Source organism: Hyperolius riggenbachi, chromosome 8 (assembly GCF_040937935.1).
Source record: "Hyperolius riggenbachi isolate aHypRig1 chromosome 8, aHypRig1.pri, whole genome shotgun sequence".
Taxonomy (NCBI): Eukaryota; Metazoa; Chordata; class Amphibia; order Anura; family Hyperoliidae; genus Hyperolius; species Hyperolius riggenbachi.
In genome coordinates this window covers 134,425,476-134,442,501 of record NC_090653.1, presented here as the reverse complement: position 1 = coordinate 134,442,501, position 17,026 = coordinate 134,425,476, and the positions used below count along the sequence as shown (strand labels likewise).

At 45.9% G+C, this 17,026-nt stretch overlaps 1 protein-coding gene across 1 annotated transcript in view; it reads right to left on the bottom strand.

Annotated features, from left to right (window-relative positions):
- Positions 1 to 13,252, bottom strand: part of ACSL4 (acyl-CoA synthetase long chain family member 4) — a 186,456-nt gene extending 173,204 nt beyond the window's left edge. Inside the window, exon 1 of the mRNA XM_068251126.1 lies at positions 13,220 to 13,252. The gene's annotated coding sequence lies outside the window, so the exon portion shown is untranslated. The remainder of the gene's footprint in view (positions 1 to 13,219) is intronic.
- Between the last annotated feature and the right edge of the window lie 3,774 nt (positions 13,253 to 17,026).

The window sequence follows — 17,026 nt, the reverse complement described above, 5'->3', positions numbered from 1 at the left end:
ATTGCCCCGAGGCGAGGAGTAGGAGGAGGGAGTCCTTAATCACAACTCCGTCCTTTGATGATGACTTGGCAGAAGAGAGCTTGGATGTTGAGGTTGCAGGACCGAGTGTGGAAGAAGCTGAACCTCCACAATCGACCGCTATGGAAGCTCCAGGGGAACAAGAACAAAGTGAGGAGCACCGAGAGACTGCAGCACAACCAGCGCGCAGGGCAACCCCGACACAGGCCAGAGGACGGGAAGATGCTGCCACACCACCAGTGAGGACCACCACACCAGTGAGGCGTCGAGGTACCCTCCCCCCAACAAGGAGAGAGACAGAGTCCGAGATGTCCGGGGCTGTCTCCGGACTTCTCGGGATTCTTCAGAGCCACCAAACTCTCATAACCCGGCAGTTGCAAGATGAGGACAGGGGCCATATCATGGAGCAGTACAAGTCCCACATCACTACACTGCAATGTGAGCTCGACGCTGTACATGGGCACTACAGGGACGAGCTTAAAATGATGCATGAGATGCACAGAGGAGAAATCGACCAACTGCGTGCGCAGCATCATCAGTCGGTGGGCCAGCTGCAGAACATGATGCAGCAAATGCATCAACAAAGCAAGGAACTACTGAAATTGCAGGCACACCCGTGTTTTCACACTGTGATGTCTCTAATACCATATCTTGAAAAGGTGCCTTCACAAAACCTGATGGCGTGCCATTCCAATTTGCTGGAGGTGATTAAACAGCACATGGACACGCCATTATTGCAACCACCAATTTTTAGACCCCCACAACCAACAGCGGTGCCCACCTGGCAATCATCACAGATGTACACCGGCTACAGAGGCAGTCAATATGGGCCACCGCTGTCAGGGTCCAGCTCATCCACGACCAGCACCCAAGAGAGTCCAGATTTCCAGGCAGCAACTCCCACCTTTTCTAGTAGTGGTGCCGATACAATTTGAAAAAAAAAGTCAAATTGTTCCTGGACATGCTCCTCTGAATACCTCCGATCCTCGGAGGAAGGATACCATCACAGGGCTTTTTAACTTTTGGTTTTGCTGGACTTGAACTTTAGGGCCTGGTGTCCCCGAAAGACACTACCTGGGTCACAACCTTGTGCCTGTTGCACTGCACCTGTAGTCCTGCACCTGTGCCTTTGATTCCTCTTGTTCCTTACTTTGTTGATCCTAATCACTTGCACAAGACCCTTGGAGCCATGGGTGAAGGACACCTTCACTGGTCGGTGAGAGGCCTAGCCTTTTCACTGATCTGTGTCCTTCATCCATGGCTCAGAGGGTCCTGTGCCAGTCGTTAGGTTTTAGAAGCACTAATAATTTAGGGCCTGGTGTCCCCGAAAGACACTACCTGGGTCACAACCTTGTGCCTGTTGCACAGCACCTGTAGTCCTGCACCTGTGCCTTTGATTCCTCTTGTTCCTTACTTTGTTGATCCTAATCACTTGCACAAGACCCTTGGAGCCATGGGTGAAGGACACCTTGACTGGTCGGTGAGAGGCCTAGCCTTTTCACTGACCTGTGTCCTTCATCCATGGCTCAGAGGGTCATGTGCCAGTGGTTAGGTTTTTGAAGCACTTCAATTTTAGGGCCTGGTGTCCCCGAAAGACACTACCTGGGTCACAACCTTGTGCCTGTTGCACTGCACCTGTAGTCCTGCACCTGTGCCTTTGATTCCTCTTGTTCCTTACTTTGTTGATCCTAATCACTTGCACAAGACCCTTGGAGCCATGGGTGAAGGACACCTTCACTGGTCGGTGAGAGGCCTAGCCTTTTCACTGACCTGTGTCCTTCATCCATGGCTCAGAGGGTCCTGTGCCAGTCGTTAGGTTTTAGAAGCACTAATAATTTAGGGCCTGGTGTCCCCGAAAGACACTACCTGGGTCACAACCTTGTGCCTGTTGCACAGCACCTGTAGTCCTGCACCTGTGCCTTTGATTCCTCTTGTTCCTTACTTTGTTGATCCTAATCACTTGCACAAGACCCTTGGAGCCATGGGTGAAGGACACCTTGACTGGTCGATAGCCTTTTCACTGACCTGTGTCCTTCATCCATGGCTCAGAGGGTCATGTGCCAGTGGTTAGGTTTTTGAAGCACTTCAACTTTAGGGCCTGGTGTCCCCGAAAGACACTACCTGGGTCACAACCTTGTGCCTGTTGCACTGCACCTGTAGTCATGCACCTCTGCCATCGGTTCCTCTTGCTCCTCACTTTGTTCTTGTTCCTAACCACTTGCACAAGACCCTTGGAGCCATGGATGAAGGACACCTTGACTGGTCGGTGAGAGGCCTAGCCTTTTCACTGCCCTGTGTCCTTCATCCATGGCTCAGAGGGTCATGTGCCAGTGGTTAGGTTTTTGAAGCACTTCAATTTTAGGGCCTGGTGTCCCCGAAAGACACTACCTGGGTCACAACCTTGTGCCTGTTGCACTGCACCTGTAGTAATGCACCTCTGCCATCGGTTCCTCTTGCTCCTCACTTTGTTCTTGTTCCTAACCACTTGCACAAGACCCTTGGAGCCATGGATGAAGGACACCTTGACTGGTCGGTGAGAGGCCTAGCCTTTTCACTGCCCTGTGTCCTTCATCCATGGCTCAGAGGGTCATGTGCCAGTGGTTAGGTTTTTGAAGCACTTCAATTTTAGGGCCTGGTGTCCCCGAAAGACACTACCTGGGTCACAACCTTGTGCCTGTTGCACTGCACCTGTAGTCATGCACCTCTGCCATCGGTTCCTCTTGCTCCTCACTTTGTTCTTGTTCCTAACCACTTGCACAAGACCCTTGGAGCCATGGATGAAGGACACCTTGACTGGTCGGTGAGAGGCCTAGCCTTTTCACTGCCCTGTGTCCTTCATCCATGGCTCAGAGGGTCATGTGCCAGTGGTTAGGTTTTTGAAGCACTTCAATTTTAGGGCCTGGTGTCCCCGAAAGACACTACCTGGGTCACAACCTTGTGCCTGTTGCACTGCACCTGTAGTCATGCACCTCTGCCATCGGTTCCTCTTGCTCCTCACTTTGTTCTTGTTCCTAACCACTTGCACAAGACCCTTGGAGCCATGGATGAAGGACACCTTGACTGGTCGGTGAGAGGCCTAGCCTTTTCACTGACCTGTGTCCTTCATCCATGGCTCAGAGGGTCATGTGCCAGTGGTTAGGTTTTTGAAGCACTTCAATTTTAGGGCCTGGTGTCCCCGAAAGACACTTGGGCAGCTATGCCCTACAACTCTTCCAGCACAAAGTTGGTGGTTGGTGTTCCTTAAAACTGACCGGGCTATACCATAGATATGTTATTTTTTTGTCTTCCATGTTGGAAGAATGTTTCCATGTTGGAAAGTGGTTGTTTTTGCAATAAAAAAATTTGTTTTTACATACCTCAGTGTGATGAGTAGTTGTTCTTGTGGTGTGACTGCTCTCCTGAACGTGGTATCCTTCTTCCTAAGGTCATCCTTCACCATCTCCAAAAGGGTATCAAACCTGTCAGGAGATGTAAAGGAAGAAGCTGTAAAGTATGTTGTGGGACAAGGTGTTGGGTGGAGGATGGGGGAGGTGTGTTTACAGAGGTTTGGGAGTGTTGTGGAGGGTGGGGGTGTAGTGTATAGCTAGGTATACAGGGGTGTGGGGGTCAGGGTGGTGTGTTTAGCTAGGTATACAGGGATGAGGTGTTGTGGGGGTGAGGGTGGGGTGTTTAGGAATGGTGGGGGTTGGTGTATTTAGGCCTATATACTTACAGGGGAATAGACATCCGAGTGTAGCTGTAGAACTTCTGTGGGTGTCGTCTGAGGTCCCGGTAGAGGGCCTGGAACTCTCCCTTCCTCTGCCTCCTGGCTAGTAGAGGGTGCACCCACCATCTCCTGCGAGGAGCACGCCTTCTCCCCACATAGTAGTAGGTAAACAACAGGAAGGAGAGAATTCCCAGGTAATAAGCGTAAAAAATGACTGGATCCATGGTCCCAACTGCTGTCTTTGTATCCAAGGATGGTCTCCACACGTCCAGCTGTCTCCAACAATGACCCCAGAGCTTCTGCTGACCTCCCAGAACCCCAGGTATTTATACAGGTTGTTATCTCTTTAAGAATCCGGATCCGGACCGCAACCGTGTTCATACCGCACGGAAACCGTATGCAACCGGACCGGATCCGGACCGGATCCGGACAGGAACCGTACGGTTCAGGTCCGATCCGGCTCCGGTGCGGTCCGGACATCCGGTGCGGTTTTTGCAAAACCGCAAGTGTGAACGGGGCCTAAGAGCTCTGGAAAAAAGCTTCTCTCTGGGATTCAGGAGACATTGTGGTAATAAAGATTAAAGATGTATACTCTTCTTTGATTTTTTATTTCCATAGCCTTGAGTTCTGTTTTAAGCTATTAGTAAATCTCCAACATTCAGAAAAGAAAACCACTGTGTATAAAAGAAGTGAACTTTATAACAATGTATTGATCAAATGTAAGAGTAACAGCATACAAATATGAAATAGCACAATAAAATGACGACGAATGTTCTTAAGTATGAAATCTGTTCTGACTAGCATTGTGTTGTCATGGAGATGAAACCGTACCTAAAATATCATCTCAGTGAAATTCTACATATTAGATCAGTGGTAATGAATGTCCCACACACATTGCAGGAAAAAAATAGATCAACAAATGCGTAACAAGATACGCCACTGCTATCTAAAAATAGATACAAGTCATAAAGATGCATGGCTTATAGTATTTGCCACGCACAAGTCAAAATGGAGATATGTGGCTTTGATGAAATAACCTGAAGTATATATGTCCAGAAAAAAAATGTTCATTCTCTCTTTCATGTAGTGCAGTCTTATTAAGTAAATATATGAAACGGAAACAGCTGACATTGATAATGACAAATAAAAAAAATGAGCAATCCTATACAATAAAGTCCAAGTGTCGCTGCGTCCACCAGTTTTGCAGTGTCCCTGGTATTGTTTTGGCTGCTGGAGAGACCAGGAAGCGAGTTGGGTGGGCGGGCAGTTGCGTGCGGCGGGCGGGCGCGCTTGGCGGGTGCGTGTCGGGTACGCGCGCATGCGCAGTGACTGAGGGCGGCGGTGGTAAAGGACTTTCGAGGCCAAATTAAAAAAAAAGTAAAATACCTGCATCATATTTTAAGGCACGGAGGATGCTGTCCATGCACTCCGTGCCGTTCCGCCGGGTCCCGCCGCTCAATAGCCCCCCCGGGCTGGCTCCCGACCTCAAGGCCCAGGTCGGGACCTCCTGCCTCTACAAACATGGCCGCATGAGCTGGCTGTGGCTGTGCAGTCCGCATAGCCGCGAGTGCGGCTGCGCAGCTCTAGGGCCAACCCCCCGATCTGACCTGAGTGCAGGGGATGGATAAAAAAAGTTACTAGTTTATATATTTTAGCTCTGGGACTGAATCATTCATATGAGACAATACAACGTTGAACCTTTTATTTTCTTCTTTAAAGCTAAAAAAGAAAATATAACTGTAGGATCCTTAAAAAAGTAATTCTCAGTAGTAGTAGGAAAACATTAGGGAGGAGAAACATGAGTGATAATGATTTTGTGAAAAACAAAATCTTCCTGGAGTGTGTGTGTGCGCGGGGGGTAGTTGCTGTTATGCGGGTATTAACTCTCCTAAGCTGCCACCTCTCTTTCAGTGCACTCCATGCCACGTTTCATCTTCCAATGCTGAAACTGGAACTTCCACTCTGAAGGCGAAAGTGTAAAAAGATACAATGCAGCATGGACCGCATCAAAAGGGAGGTGGTGGCTTAGGGGAGTTAACCCCCACCTATACCGTCCCCACACTCCGAGGCAATTGCGCTTTATGAGATATTGGTCTTGTACAACCTTAATAGATACATAAGAGAGGTGAACACCGCTCTAACCCACAGATTCAACTGCAGTGCCCGACCTGGTCAGCAAGTCTTATGATTAAGGACTTGTAGTCCGAACCATGTCAGCTTCTTGATGCATGCCTGTGGTTATCTTGGATATGTCCACAAATAAAGGATTACATTCTACTGGCAAGTGCGGACCTTCCTTCCTTTTCCGCTTAATAGATACAACTATATATCATCAGTTTATTTTCACAACGGATTTCCTTTAATGAATTTGATGACTTACGAATTTGTGAGAAATTGTGAATTCTAAATGTTTTAATTAAAGATATTGGGCTTTTATCACTAAGACAAATAGCACGCCTTATCAAAGTTAACATGCCTTATCAGAGTAGCATAGCCAGCACTACGAACCCGCAGGGCTCAGGGCAGGACAAGTGGAGCACTCGTCATTGCCAATTAGCAGGCATAAGTTCGTTATTCTACTCTGATAAGGCGTGTTAACTTTGGTAAGGCGTGCTAACTTTGATAAGGCATGCTATTTGTCTTAGTGAATCAAGCCCATTGACTGATATTGGAGTGCATATTATCTATTTAAGCGTAATTGTAAGTACATTAGTACATAAATTACCTCACACTGTGCAGCTCTTTATCTGTTTTATTTACTACTTTATTTTACTTTATTATTTTATTTCTTCCATGCTATATTGTCTGTACTGCATCGCCACCTTGTGGTTCATTTTCTACAGAGGTTACTATAGGTCACAGTGTTAGAAGAATGGGTAGAGGAAAAAGACTAATCCTAAATTAGCACAGCCTGATAAATTTGCATGTTTGCATGAGGTTAGAGATGCTGATTCTGGGCTAGTGAGGCTGCAGCACGAAAGGTCTTCAAGCAACCAAAGGAGTGACTGCTAAAATGAGAATGAAAACAGTAGAGCAGCTAAAGCCAGTTCTAGTTTTAGGGGACTCTATTATCAGGTAGGCAGACAGGGTAATGTTTTCCTTTAAAAGTTTTATCGAAACAATAAAGTAACATTCCATAACAGTGGAGCACAATTTTAAATTTACATCAAGGCATGAAACAGGGCATGAGTCGAGAAAAAAGTAACTCTTTCAGTCTAGTAATCTGCAAGGGAGGTAAGTCCACCTAAACGTCCCCTTTTAAACGTTTTTTAAATGATTTTATCCTTGTTGGCGCCTGTGTTTAAATTCTTGTATATAGTCTAGTCCCCCCTTGGTGGAGGAGTGCCTCCCCATCTTCTAGTATCTACAGAGAGCGACATCTTAAACCTGAATGGGGTCAGGTTCCCGGTCTCCCCACCTGCCTTGATAGTGGTTGCCTGTGTTGCAACCCATGTTTGTGAGTACAACTCTTGTTGCTTTTTTAACAAACTATGTAATTGACTTAAATACTACACTATATTGGGCTCTCAGTTTCCTATCTTCAGGAGTAAATATCGTCCTGAAGGTAACTAGTCAAGTATTTGTTTAGGTATATATGATTTATTAGACAGGGTAATCTGTTGAAGGGCTGTGTATGCTGTATAGTATAATGTCTCCCAGGCTTAAAGTAGACCTGAACTCAGAACTTACTCTCTGCTCTAAAAGATATGCAGCAGCATAATAACCTTTAAATGAAAAACAATTCTTTGTTACAGCTGATACACATCCTACAATACATCAGCAGTGTTTCTACTTCCTGTTTTCATGGAAGCAGGCATATTGTTAACATCCTGTGTTTTCAAATGAGCTTATCTGCTGTGGCAGTCAGCTGACACAGCTGAGAGATCAAATTACAACTTGTGATTAGATACAAATGAGGGGGAATTAGACAGGCTAAACTCTCTAAATGCAAACAGGGTGCATTGCTCTATGTTTTACATCTGTCCTGTGCTAGAGTTCAGGTCCACTTTAACATACTGTATAGCGGGTTGCAAAGTCAGATGGATGAGTGGAGCTTAGGAGGACCCAGTTGTCATGGTAAAGCATAAGAACCAATGATAAAATTAGTGGAAGATGGAAGGTCCTTAAAAATATGGGTATAAACTCAAAGCAAGGACCTCCAAAGTGAGGCTTTTAAAAATACTTCCAGCACCACAAGCTTCACCTGAATGGCAGAAAGAGCTTAGGGAGTTAAATAACTGAGAAGTTAATATAGGAAGGAATAGTTTCGGTTTTTGGAGAACTGGGCAGACGGTCGGCATTTAGACTCCACCAGTGGCATAGCAATAAGGGGTACAGAATTTGTGACCCCACCAAGGCCTTTGGGCCTTAGGGGCCCCACACCTTCCCTCAACCACAGTAATAGCTTTTTATTGGTCTGTGCTGGTAAAAATCACTTCTATAGATGCTTTGAATAGTAGTAATCATTAACAAACTGTTCCCCAGCCACGTCTTGCATCTCTGACACTGTGGTTGTCCTTGGCAAGGTCTGGTGCGCAGTATCAATTGTTAGAGTGCTTGGGGGGCCCAATGTAAAACTTGCACCAGGGCCCACAGCTTCTTATCTATGCCACTGGGCTCCACAGTAGGGATAACCTGCCCCTAACTGGGGTGAGTGCAGTTGTCCTGGAAGAGATGGTTAGAGAAGATTTTAAACTAGAACCTGTTGGGAGGAGGAAGGGTAGAGAGGGTACATGTGGACAAGACAGAGCTGATAGATAATGGGAGTCTGGGACAATAAGACTATAAGCGGGGAAAGGATCTAGCACAGAATATAAGGAGGTGATTAAACTTGTATGTGCTTCATAAGGTATTACTTAAAAAGTAAAATGTGGTGGTAGAAACATAAACTGCATGTTATCCAATGCAATAAATCTTACAAAGAAAATTGATAAACTCGAGTTAATGAGTGATAAAGGCTATGATATTGTGGGAATAACAGAGACATGGCTGGATGATAGCCATAAGTAGATGGTTATTTTCAGATTAGATCACAATTTATCTTCTAGGAGAAAACTCAGGAGAAAAAAATTAGTTGGATAAGGGCCTGTGTGTTTAGGGAGGTCAGATGAGACAGAAAAGGTAGAGAGGTCTGTCTGTTTGTTAAAACTTCTTTATCATCTGTTATGAACAAAGAACTGATTGAAGACTGTGATGCAGTACAGTTTTACATGGGGCTCCCCCAAGCACTCTATATGTAACACTTGATACAGCGCAACCAAACCTGCCAAGGTCATCCAAAGTGTCAGAGGTGCAAGAAGGGGATGGAGAACAGTTTGCTAATGATTACTACTATTCAAAGCATCTATAGAAGTGATTATTATCACCACAGAACCAATAAACAGCTAATACTTTGGTTGAGGAAGGGCCCTCTGGCCCAAGGGCCCCAATGCGGTCGCTTCATGGGGTCTGTTACAGCCCCCCCTCCCCCCACACACACACATGATGTGGAGAAAGTACAACTACGGCAGCAGACTGAAAAATCTACTAACAAAAAATGAGGTCAAACTTATTGATGACTTCAAATATCCAAATTTTAACTGAAATATTGAAGCTACTCACTCGACTAAAAGTCACATTTTATAAGCAACGCTACAAGGCCATTAATTGTTTCAAATTGTAACTGAATTAACAATGAAAAATGCTCTACTTGATTTGGTCATTTGAAGTAGACCAGGCATGTTGGGTCCGATCCAATTCATTTTTTTATTCTAAGTCTTCTCCTAGTAGATAATGTTCATCTTCTGTTTAAAGAGAACCCGAGGTGTGTTTAAAGAATGTTATCTGCATACAAAGGCTGGATCTGCCTATACAGCCCAGCCTCTGTTGCTATCCCAAACCCCACTAAGGTCCCCCTGCACTCTGCAATCCCTCATAAATCACAGCCGTGCTGTGAGGGTGTGCTTACATCTGTAGTGTCAGTCTCAGCTGCTCCCCCGCCTCCTGCATAGCTCCGGTCCCTGCCCCCGTCCCTTCCCTCCAATCAGCAGGGAGAGAAGGGATGCAGGCGGGGACTGGAGTTCTGTAGGAGGCGGGGAGAGCAGCAGACTGACACTATAGAGATAAACACAGCCAGCTCTGACAAGCTGTTTGTCAGCAGCGTGGCTGTGATTTATGAGGGATTGCAGAGTGCAGGGGGACCTTAGGGGGGTTTGGGATAGCAACAGAGGCTGGGCTGTATAGGCAGATCCAGCCTCTGTATGCAGATAATATTCTTCAAACCCACCTCGGGTTCTCTTTAAAATTACTTTTCAGCAGTAGGTGAAAAGGTACTGTCAAAATTATTGTGAGGAATTTCCTGCCTTCTGGAGGCTTAAAAGTCATTAATAAGATGTGAAGTATTAGGGCGCGTTTCCACTTGAGCGGCGCGCGTCTGCGAGACGCGAGCCATCTCTTCCGGGTCTGCGGGGAAAGCAGGCGAATCCCATCAGCCGTGCCATGCACAGCTATGGGATCCGCAGCCTCCCGTGCCGATTCGGATGGAAAATCCGTCTGAATCGCTAGCGGTAGCACCCTATGGCAGAGTTTCCCCGCACTATTCGCCTGCGGGGAAACTTTGCGGATTCGCGGCGGTTTCCGCTCAAGTGGAAACGCGCCCTTACCTAGGAAAAAATTTAGGAGAAAAAGTGAATTGCATCAGGCCCATAGGCCCATATGAAATTTGTAGTTTGCCTCACACCCGTTAAATGTATTTCTGAATAGACCCCATTGTATTAAATGTGTAACCTCAGGAACACTTGGGAAATAGTGATCACAATGTGGTAATATTTAACCTGGTATTAACAGAATTTTGAGCAAGGGGACAACTAAAACTATGAATTTTAGAAAAAAAAAAAACAGGTTTAAAAAGCTCAGGGATTATAAATATAAGATGTAAAAAGCTATTTAGACTCACAGCAGTTATCATGCGATGTGCCGCTCGCAGTGCTTTTCACGTGATCAGCGTTAGTTCACGTGATAAGCAAAGGTTTCTGCTGTTCGTGTGAAAAGCACTACAAGCGGCACTGCTGTGATAGCAGTTATAACTGCTGTGATAGCAGTTATCACGCTTTTGTGAATCAACCCCCATATGTGAACAGGCCCTTAAAGGGACTCCGAGCTCTAAAAATAATCAAAATTGGTACTTACCTGAGGTTTTCTGCAGCCCACCGTAGGTCAGGAGATGCTATGGCGGTGTCCTGGCTCCTCTCCCAGTCTCTCCGCACAAATGGCTCCCGGCGACACTGGGCCTGAGTGTCGGGCCTTCTCTTCCTGGAAGATGACATTAGTCGTCATCACGCTGGCCGCCTCGCGTCACCACGGTGGCCGGCGTGACTGTACTGCGCATGCGCGGTTTAATTGCGCATGCGCAGTACAATCACGCTGGCCGGCGTGATGACGCGAAGTGGCCCGCGTGATGAGGACTAACGTCATCTTCCAGGAAGAGACGGCCCGACACTCGGGCCCGGTGTCGCCGGGAGCCATTTGTGCGGAGAGACTAGAAGAGGAGCCAGGACGCCGCCGTGGCATCTCCCGACCTACGGTGGGCTGCAGAAAGCCCCAGGTAAGTACCAATTTCGATTATTTTCAGAGGTCAGGGTCCCTTTAACCCACTCCCAGTATTTCTACAGTTGTAAGTTGTGCCAATATACTAACTTCCCTCCATCATACGGCACATGATGTAAAAGCTTCTACCGGGTGAGGTAAGGAGGGGAACAATGAGCTTGGTTGTTTCTGCTGTATAAAGATCCAGCATGTTGGATCTTTAAAGAGACTCTGAAGCGAGAATAAATCTCGCTTCAGAGCTCATAGTTAGCAGGGGCATGTGTGCCCCTGCTAAAACGCCGCTATCGCGCGGCTAAACGGGGGTCCCTTACCCCCCGAAAACCCCTCCGTGCAGCCAGGGATCTCTTCCTGGTTGAGGCAGGGCTAACCGCCGCAGCCCTGCCCCACGCGCATCTGTCAGCGCGTATCTCCGCCTCTCCCCCGCCCCTCTCAGTCTTCCTTCACTGAGAGGGGCGGGGGAGAGGCGGCGATGCGCTGCTGATAGACGCGACTAGAGGCAGGGCTGCAGCCGTTATCCCTGCCTCTAGGAGCAGCAAAATCTACGACCAATTTGATCGTTGATTTTGCGGGGGGAGTTTGGGGGTGAAGGGACCCCCGTTTAGCCACGGGATAGCTGCGTTTTAGCAGGGGCACACGTGCCCCTGCTAACTATGAGCTCTGAAGCGAGAATTATTCTCGCTTCAGTGTCTCTTTAAAGTGTATGTGAGACAAAAAATAGAAAGCATTTATATGTACCTGGGGTCTACTCCAACTCCCTTCAGGCTGTGGGTTCCCTAGCCATTCTAATGAACTTGAACTGTCCCGATCCTCCAGTAGCTGCCAGTTGGCCCAGTACCCCCATCATGCTCCCATTGCTGAGACACACGCTACTGCACAGACGCAAAAGGCTCGCCCGGTGATGGGAGCGTGTGTGTGCAGCCGGGCCACGCCTGCGCAGTATGCAGCAACAGGAAAATTTACCAAAACGGCTAGCAAAGGATCGAGGTGGCACAGAAGGACAGTGCAGGAGTCCATGGCATAAAAAGGGCTGGAGGAAGCCCAAGGTACCTATAAATGTTTTCTTTTTTTTACTCTCAGGTTTCCTTAAAAGAGACTCTGAAGTCTCATAAAAATCATGTTTATAATTAAAAAATGTGTTTAACATCTTTGCCCTACCTAAACAGTCGCATCCCCACCGCTGTACACTAACTAAATCCCCCCAAACTCCCCGGGGGGCAATCTGGGCAGCGCTTCCGTGAGAGGCAGAGCTATGAGCTGCAGCTCTGCCTCTCAGCGCGTCTGTCAGCCCGGATCGCCGCCTCTCCCTTGCCCCTCTCAGTCTTCCTTCACTGAAAGGGGCAGGGGAGAGGCGGAGATCCGCCACTGATAGACGGGCATGGAGGCAGAGCTGCAGCTCATAGCTCTGCCTCCAACAGCAGCAAAATCCACGACCAAGAAAGTCGTGGATTTTGCGGGGGAGAGGGAGGGGGGAGTTAGGGGGGATTTAGATAGATTTCAGCAGCGGGGATGTGGCGGTTTAGGTAGGGCAAAGACGTTAAACACATTTTTTAGTTAAAAACATGATTTTTAGGAGACTTCAGTGTCTCTTTAAGCGACTTATGGGACACTGGTACAAAACTAGATTCTTGGCCACGAATGACTGCCTTGGCTGAATTCACTTTAGCGTGCATATCGTGCTTAACAAATATCTATAAAGACAGCAAAATTTAAAATGAGACTTTGAAGGTGGTCACTACCACTACTTCACTACTGACAGGCTGCGTTTTCTTCTGTTTGACTTTAGCTATGATGCAATCATCCGCAAAACTTAATTTCTAAACCTTTAACTTCACCAACAAGCATTATTACCAGTAGTATATATTTACAACTTTGACAAGGTGCAGTGTCCACAACAAAAATGTGATCACGTACTGTAAGTCCACAATGAACTCTGTAACTGGAGACTCAGCTGGGAACTTCAGGTAATTTGAATAGCAGCATATGAGGTCAGTACAATCTTCAGAGAATGAGACTGGATGTCACTCAGAGCACCAGGGGACACAGAACAGTTCAGTGGTTCACTGTGATGACAAGCACACACAAAACAAAGTGATGAATTGACACCTGCACTCAACCAAGTCAAATACTGTCCGCTCCAGCAGCCCATATTCATGCCACCCACATCAGTTGAGGCTGAGTAGTTTTGTCTTTTCAGTTTAAAATACATTTTATTGCACAATACTGAATACAAGGTAAAGTAAGTTATCCCCACACTACAGGTACGGAAGTCAAGGAAATAACCAAGGAACAATCCAGTAACGTGTTCTTTATAAGTGTGACGCAAGGGATAAACAAAGCTCTTAACATATTGGCATAAATAAAAAGCTAAACTGAAAATTTTCCTATTGCATATTGTCTTTTTATTTATGTTACTTGTATACTGAATATGTCATGTGGAAAGCTGGTTTGGATGAGTCACATGCTGAAATTAAAATAGCTTTCAGGAATATTCACAATCTGAGATATGGCGATGGTATCACTCTGATAGCTGAAATTGAGGAAGAATTGAAGAGCCTAATCATGAATGTCAAACAGGAAAGTGCCAAAGCTGGTCTACTGCTTAACATCAAGAAAACTAAAGTAATGTGATCTGCTCCAATGAACAATGTACAAATAGATGAAGAAAAATTAGAAGTTGTAAAAGATTTCATCTTCCTGGGATCAAAGATATCTGCAGGTGACTGCAGCCATGAGAATATAAGACACTTGTTACTTGGGTGGAATGCTATGGCAAATTTGGACAAGATACTAAAGGATAGAATGTCAACTTACCAACAAAGATCAGAATAGTTAAAGCTATGGTCTTCCCTGTAGTAACATATGGCTGTAAAAGTTGTACTATAAATAAGGTCATGCGTAGAAAAATCAATGCTTTTGAATTCTGGGTTTGAAGAAAGCTACTGAGAGTTTCCTGGACTGCCCGAAGTTCTAACCAGTCAATACTAACAGAATTAAGGCCAGAGTGTTCACTAGAAGGGTTGATACTACTATTAAAACTTAAATACTTTGGACACATAGGCCCATGTGCAATTCACATTTTTAATTGTATTTTCCCCTAGGTGATAATGTCCATATTCTCTTTAAAATAAATTTCATGCATTTTATATTTGAAAAAGTACCCAACACTTGGCGGAAAAGTACTATCGAAATTATTTTGAGTAATGTCTTGCTTGCTGGTGGTTTAAAAGTTTGAAAATATCACCTAGAAAAAAAACTTAAAAACGTGAATTGCATATGGGCCATAATGAGAACGCTAGATTCTTTGGAGAAATCTTTGATACTTGGATTCAATAAACATTCTTCTGAGATAATAGTATTAATAATCTTGATGTTAAATGTTTCAATGTTTCTGTAAAAAACGAAATGTGTGGTTTGCTATGTGTGGCCACTAGGTTTATAGATTAAGTAACAATAGGCACCGCCTGCACTGTGCTACCGAGTTATTTCACCAATTCATCTGAACTATTAACCATTGCAATTTTTTATGGAATACTTCCATATTGAAGTGCTGTACCATATAATAGCATGTTGTTTTTTTTTGCCACACTTAAATCGTTCCTGCCTCTGCTTGCCAAATTGTGCAAGAATTACCCTTAAAGGACAACTGTAATGAGAGGAATATGGAGGCTGCCATATGTATTCCCTTTTCAGCAATACCAGTTGCCTGGTTGTGCTGCTGATCCTCTGCCTCTTATACTTTTAGCCAGAGACCCTGAACAAGCATGCAGCAGATCAGGTGTTTCTGACATTATTGTCAGATCTGACAAGATTAGATGCATGCTTGTTTCTGGTGTTATTTAGGACCCCACTGCAGCTAAATAGACCAGCAGGGCTGCCGGGCAACTGGTATTGTTTAAAAGGAAATAAATATGGCAGCCTCCGTATACCTCTTACTTCAGTTCCCCTTTAAGGTGTTGTTTCCTAAGTTCTAAGAAAAGGTGAGGCTAAGGAAATGATGATGCACACAAGCTATGTATTATTAAGATTTGCATAGAAATACAGTATGGTTCTGTACAATGCCTGAAGAAGAAACATAACTTTTCAAAAGCTTGCAATAAACCATGTACAGTTAGTCATGAAAGGTATCACCGGAATCAACGTTTGTTGGTTTGATGTCTGCATTTCTGCTCCTCGACTAACAACGGACCACACTTCACTTGCTAAAACCTTGGATTGAGAGTAACTTGGTTTAAGAGCGCTTTGCAATAAAAGCAAAAAAATGTTTTGACTTGATAGATAAGCAACATCTTGATATACAGTTGGATGCGAAAGTTTGGGCAACCTTGTTAATCGCCATAATTTTCCTGTATAAATCATTGGTTGTTTCTAATGGATAGCGGAGATACGGCCGCAACAGCAAGCGGCATGGCGGCTATCTCCGTGTCGCAGCTGGCGGGTTCCGCCGCGCAATCACACGCTGGTGCTTTGCCTGGTCCTTCTATTGCTCATAGACTAAGGGCTACGCGCGCGCGCCAGGCGACAGGACCTTTATGCAACTAGAAGGGGAGTCAGCTGCTCAGGCAATTAGCTGACTCCAGCTATGCTCCGGATTGGTTAAGTGACTGGGGCGGCGCTGTGGAGCGCTTGCAGTATATATAGGACAGGTCATTCAGTTGCTCCGCGTCTGCTGTTGCAAATGCTAACGTGTTAGCGCTCAGACCTTAGGCAGATCCCACAGTGTGCTAGAACCAGCTGGAGCTGGGGATCCACACTTAGCCAGATTCTGTTGATAGCTTAAAGTACTAATTCCATTGTGTTATCTGTGTATTAGACCTTAGCCTAGATCCCAGGTGTTGAAACCAAGGACTTCACACCTAGACTAGGATATAGCTACATTGTTATTCTTTATCTGTTATGATCTTCTGCTTTCTTCACCACTCTACTGTTTGCTGATTCGGTACCTCTGCCTATCTGATTACTGTTGCCGACTCCGCCTGAACTTGACATTGAATCAGCCTTCTGTCTTTGTACTTTATCTGTCCTTTCGTTGCCTACTCTGCTTGTCACTAGTGGGACTTGCCATTGGTGAGGAATCTCCAGTAGCTGTCACCTACTCCTTAGGTGATCAGCCCTTGCAGCACCGTCTGTAACACTTGCTCCTCAGGTGATCACCCTTGCAGCACAGTCAGTGGTCCCTGCTCCTCAGGTGTCCACTGACTGCAGTACAGTCTGAATCCCCTGCTCCTCAGGGGATCCTTGGCTGCAGTATAGTCTTAATCACCTGCTCCTCAGGTTATCACCCGTGCAGAACAGTCAGTGGTCACTGCTCCTCAGGTGTCCACTGGCTGCAGTACAGTCTGAATCCCCTGCTCCTCAGGGGATCCTTGGCTGCAGTGTAGTCTTAATCTCCCGCTCCTCGGGAGATCTCCTCTTCTCATTACTGTTGCACCAAAACACAATCCCACATTGGTTGTCCTGTGTCTGGCTATACTAGCTTTATTGGTGATTCTGCAGATCACCACATAATCAGGTATAGTGTCTGTATTATTGGTGATACTGCAGATCACCAATAATCAGAAAATCTGTATTGCTGACACCAATCGTTACAGAACAGCAGACCAAAACATTATGGACGCACTGCACAGCCAAGTTGAAGGCCTGACCACCTCGGTGAATAACCTCATCGGGGTGATTGATACCCAACAGACTCAGATCACACAACTGGCTGGGTCAGTACAG